Genomic DNA, 6001 nt, shown 5'->3' with positions numbered 1-6001 from the left:
GACGATGCCTTGATATCCCATGCGTGTGTATTAAATAAATATAAAAACAGCAAAACATTCATGGAATATATTTTTCACCATCATGAGCAAGTGGGGAGGAAATTTGCTGGAATTGATCAAACGCATAAAGCACAACTGTGAAAACACCGCCGTGGCCGACAAGCAGGGGCACGTGGGAGAGATCGAGATCGAGATCGAGATCGAGATCGAGATCGAGATCGAGATCGCTCAATGACAGATTTGTGCTCATTTCATCAGGCAATGATATTTCAATAATCAGGAAAATTATATATACAATATATATAATTATATATATATACATATATATATATATATATATATATATATATATATATACAATATATATATATACATATATATATATATATATATATATATACAATATATATATATATACATATATATATATATATATATATATATATATATACAATATATATATATATATACATATATATATATATATATATACAATATATATATATATACATATATATATATATATATATATATATATATATATATATATATATATATATATATATATATATATATATATATATATATATATATATATATATATATATATATATATATATATATATATATATATATATATATATATATATATATATGGAGAGACTAAGACCGAGACCGAGACCGAGACCAGAGACTCGAGACCGTCCATGTCCTGCCCTCAAAGATCCACAAAAAGAGCATTTGAGGTGAAAACCGATTCAAGACGTAATTATAAAGCATCTTCAACAAGACAATATAAACCCTCTCGTCATGGGTGTTGCATGATTAATGAGTCCTCGGGAGGGGACTTTCAGCAGTTGACCCATGGGCTTGTATTCGCTGGTAGAGACTATAATAATATCCTGTAAAGTGCTTTTGGAAAAGCATAGGCTGTTGTGAACCGGTGCCCTCGCCAAATTTTCAATTCGTGCCCTGATCTGCTTCATCAGAGGAATTGAAAAATGGCCTTCATTGTTGCTCTCACCGACCTTGGCTGGAAGAGCAGAACAGGCTTTGCCACAACATTGTTGCATGAATTAACTTGAGTTCCTCGACCACCTAACCCTGCGCAGTCTTGAGAAACGAGGACGTGGGCGGGGTGCACGAGCGGACAACTTGATTGGTCGTGATGACGTAAAATTCCGTAATATTTTGTCCAAGTACTGCCAAACGGAAGGGGGTTGAAAGTGCTAAAAAGGCCATATTTGTGTTCTGCAGTGTTCAAATATATAATTAAATGAAGATGAAATAAAGATTTTAAAGGTTACAGAAAAAAAACCCCGGAAGTTTACCACCGTTGATGCAGCGTCTTTTGCACCACCTTGTTTAACACGTGACATTAGTTATTCATTGCTGTTGTTTGTGTCCTTTATGACGTCATCAAAAATAGTACGTCTCCTGTTTGGAATGACTTTTTTACCCTCGCCGAAGGATTCGGAGTGGGTATCACATTTGGGTCCGTTTGTCTGTTTGTCTGTCTGTCTGTCTGTTTGTCTGCACAGAACTTTTGTGTTTTTCTCCACAACCGCTTGTGGGATTAAGACAAATTTTTCACGATTAGTGCGACTACTCATGTTGAATGTTTCAATGATAATTATGACATCATACGTCACGTGGTGTGGCTGACATATGGGAAAAAACGGAAAAAACATTGGACCTCTGTACCTCTGAAACCGCACCAAGGAAAAAATTGAAACTCGGCACACGGCAAGTACTCCTCATGGGGAATGTGTGTGATTTTATGACGTCATAGGTGCCCTCGTTATGACATCATAATTGCATATGTAGAATACCACATGCGATCAGTATGAAAATTATAGAAGGTCGTCTAGGGATAAAATGCTCCACAGAAAAAAAAAATCTTAACGTCATGGGTCATGTGATTCGGCAGCCATATTGTTTTAAAAAGAAACCTTCAAAAATCTTCTTCTCTGAAGTGGCTGAAAAGATCGAGGCAAAACTTTACACGTACTGAATGACCGACCACCTCTCCATAAGGAACAAGTCACACACATGACGTCATAGGTCACATGGTTTGGCATCCATATTGGATTTACCCTGAAACAAAAAAATCGTTTCCAAGTAATCATGTTGTTTTTGGACAGAACAGCTGGACAGATCGAGGGGAAACTTCACAGAAATGTTCCCAAAGGCATGCGTGCACAATTTTGTTGAGGAATAATTGATAGGACACATGGTTTGGCAGCATATTGGATTTAAGAATATATTAAATAATGTTTTCTCTGGAACCACTGAATCAATCGACGTGAAACTTCATAATTGTGATCTTGTCATGATGCGGAATACATGTTTTAAATTTCAACTTTATCGGAAATATGGTCTGGCAACCAGAATTATTTAATTTTTTGATGTGGATTTTCGTTTTGTTGATTTTTTTTAAAATGTTTATATGTCTCACTTGGCTGTGCCTGGATGGGTTTCAGGGTAGAGGAGTATCAGCTGAAATGTGAATCCTATCCAGGTGCCTCCTGATGATGTCATCTTTTCTTTTTGCTTGTTTTTTTTTTCCTTTTCATGACTCCAATGCAGGACTGTACCTATTTGGCCTTCCATTTGATTTGAATTGAATTTATTTTAATCCCATTCTAAATTTAATTGAATAATAATAAACATCAAGGGTCAGGGTCAGGTGTCCGATCAAAGTGGGATGTCTTAATACCTGATCATCACTGCCAGCAGTTATAAAGTGGCAGTTCTAGTTATGTCTCTTTTTAATTACATAACACACCAGTACACAACACACCACACATAACAAGTCCTGGTGAGGGTCCACAATCTCTAGTTGCTCATTTTCTTGTTTTGAATGTTTCAGATTCCATTGAAGAATGGATAAGGAAAGAGTAGGCTATATCCTGTGGCAAATAGGCCACGAGCAGGGCCCCATGGGAATTATATGTTTGTGACTTCAGGACCTCGTTTACCCTTCCCCCACTCTCCCCATCCCCGCATCATGCCCAATCAGAAAGGGCTATCAAAATGAGTTTTGCCTTTTGAAACATCAATTTTCTTCCCATTTTTTGCAACCGAGTCTTAAACCATCTTAGCCACGATGAAAAAGGACAGCGCACCATGCAGCTCACCTGGATCAGCAACAACAGTCACTCAAACCCCCCAAAAACCTCCTCAGACCCTGATTTTTTTTCTTCTATGCTGTGAACAAACTTTGGTACGTTACAGGTGATGAAGGTTGTGGTCAAGTTTCATCGAAATAGTGTGTGTAGTTTCGGAGAATAGAGCAACTACATATTTTGGAGGGTCAACCACCTCCCTCCCCTTCTCCCCTCCTTTGACACCCTTCATGAGTGCAGACTTTGATGCGATCAATACACCTTCATTAGGCATCGGATATGAAGCTTGTGGCCAAGTTTGATCAAAATGGTGTGTTTGGTTTAAGAGATCATGACTGATGTCGCCTACTCTTCGTGGAGGACACCATGGGATCTTCAACGTCCACCAACGAATGCTGGCAGACAGGTCGCCCGTTTAACATCCATCCAAGGGACGGCGCACACATCGATGAATCACCTTACCTGTGAAACACCAGGATGGCAGTTTTTGCTGGGCCATGATTCAAACAGCTCAGAGGTGAGTGTGCATACCTTAAAGATATCCTGCCAACTACGAGAACATGGTTAGAGGAGCCAAGCGGGGGTAGCAGGGGAGTATGAGTTGTTGGATGGAATGTTGAGCATTACCAGGTCCAGGAGGGATGGAATGCCATGAGCAGAGAACCAGGTTAGGAAGTGAATGCAATGGCTCAGTTCCATGGAATGGCAGAAGGCCTCATCGCTGCAATGCCATGAATGGTTTCTGCAGAGCCAATTCCCAGCCAACAAGCATGGTGACATACCATCGTATTAGTGCAGCTCCATCTCACTGGTGTTGGGTCGATTCAACATGGCTTCCCATGAGTGCGAAATATGCACACTCCCTGCACCGGAGTCGCGACCTATCCAAGATCAAGTGGAGCATGACCGTGCCTCCGGAAACGATGTGACACTGTACCAGGAGCCAGGCGCTGGAATACATGCGAGTTGTCCAGGCAATCTGGGCTGTGAAGCATCACGTCCTTTTTGCAGCCAATTCATTCATTTGGCCAAAGTACCGGCACATGCAAGAGAGGTGACTCCGTTCGAACGACCTTGGAATCTTCAACCTCCACAGAGGAGTGACATCTACATCATGGGGAGTACCGGCTTAACATTCCCCAATGGAAGAACGGCATACTCCACGGTGCAATGCCCTGCCTTGCGGAGAAACAAGACAACGCAATGCAGTCGAGATGGAATCACGTCGATCGAGGGATGCGAATTGCCTGGGGGAAGCAAGAAGTTAACGTTTCGAGCGTTAAGCCTTCATCTGATCAAGTAATCATGGTGTTGGCTTAGTGGTTAAGGTGGCTGGCTTTGGGATCTTAGGGTCCTGAGTTGGAGCTCTGTTATCGCGTTGAATTAACACCAGGTGGGGTTGACTCAACCCGTCATCCTTCTGAGGTTGGCGAAATGAGCACCAGTGCACCGGTACAGGGCATGGCATCAGCAGCACAGCCATGCCCCAACAAAATGGGAGCTATCTGGCAGCCAAGCTGCCATATGAAAGAAGAAGAAGAAGAAGAAGAAGAAGAAGAAGAAGAAGAAGAAGAAGAAGAATATCTAGCACAAAGGGTTAAACTAAAAAAGGCTTCCATTTCCGTTTCGTCCAAATGTGGCCATCATCGGTCACTCATTTCTGTCGGTTGCTCTGGAGGAAGTGGCACCAAATTGATTCCTCCTTCATTTAATTATGTAGCTACCTGTAGATTTGTGTGAAGCGTGTTGTTAACAGGTGATTACAAAATTTTGTACAGTATATTACTAAGTTGTGTACAGTGTAGTAAATACAGTACTGTACAGTACCTTCGCTGTTGAGGTATTTTTGCTCGACTGCAATTCGCTCGACTTCGCTCGACTGCAATTCCGACCCGGATTTGTCCCAAAGGCAAATCCTCCCTCCTGGACTCGGTCATATCCGGCAGTATTTGATGGGAATGCAAAGCCGGCTGTCTTATCTGCCCCACACCCGTTGAATGATCGTGAAGGATGCATCTTGGAGAGTTTTTCTTTTTACACCCAGACATGACATCGGGTTCCAGGTTCACATCTTCAGCGGTCCGTGCACACAATCCAGCATGCCGAACGTGAAGTTGGTGAAAAATTTAAGGTTGTGCAACCCTTTTCTCAGAACTCCCTGGAAGTGATCCAGGGCGCTCTGAAGTGGTCCATTCAACGAGAGCTGAAGGCACCATTTTTGAGTTGATCATTTCCAAGAGGAGCACCGTGGAAAGTATTTCGAATGCCCTGGAATTTGTCGGAAACTTGACCGCGCTTCGTGAGTTCCGAAGAATGCAATCTTGAGCAAGGCGATGCAAGTGGCTAAGCCCGTCTGTGTTTGTGAGATCTGGAATCGAGCTGCGTTCCATTCCCAAATTACTAGTTTAATGTAGTCCACGTGTGACGTGTCATTCAGTAAGAATCCAAATAACTATTTTTTGCCTGGTGTTGGCTTATTGGTTCGGGTGGAGGACTTGGGATCTAGGGATCCTGAGTTCAAATCCTGCTTGGCTGCTGAATTAATACCAGGTGGGGTTGATTCTGCCTGTCATCCTTCTGAGGTCGGCAAAAATGAGTGCTAGCTTGCTGGTATCCTGAGTCGGAGTGGTGACCCGTCCAGGATTGTGCTGAATAGCCAAGGAGACTGCTGAGGCAGCACCAACGCTCTGTACAGAGTGTGGTCCCATTGGTTGGATGGATATAACAATGTCAGTACACACCACTTGTACAGGATGTCACATAAAATGGCCGATGGATTTTATATACTTGTAAAGTTTCGTCTTTTAGTTCTATGATTAGGAGACCGGCATCGATAGGAACAGAAACTCGTGGAAGAAGCGAAGAGCGGCGTT

This window comes from Eptatretus burgeri, chromosome 4, assembly GCF_056783735.1.
Source record: "Eptatretus burgeri isolate ZD-2024b chromosome 4, Ebu_testis_v1, whole genome shotgun sequence".
NCBI classification, from domain to species: Eukaryota; Metazoa; Chordata; class Myxini; order Myxiniformes; family Myxinidae; genus Eptatretus; species Eptatretus burgeri.
Note: the sequence above shows the minus strand (reverse complement) of the source record.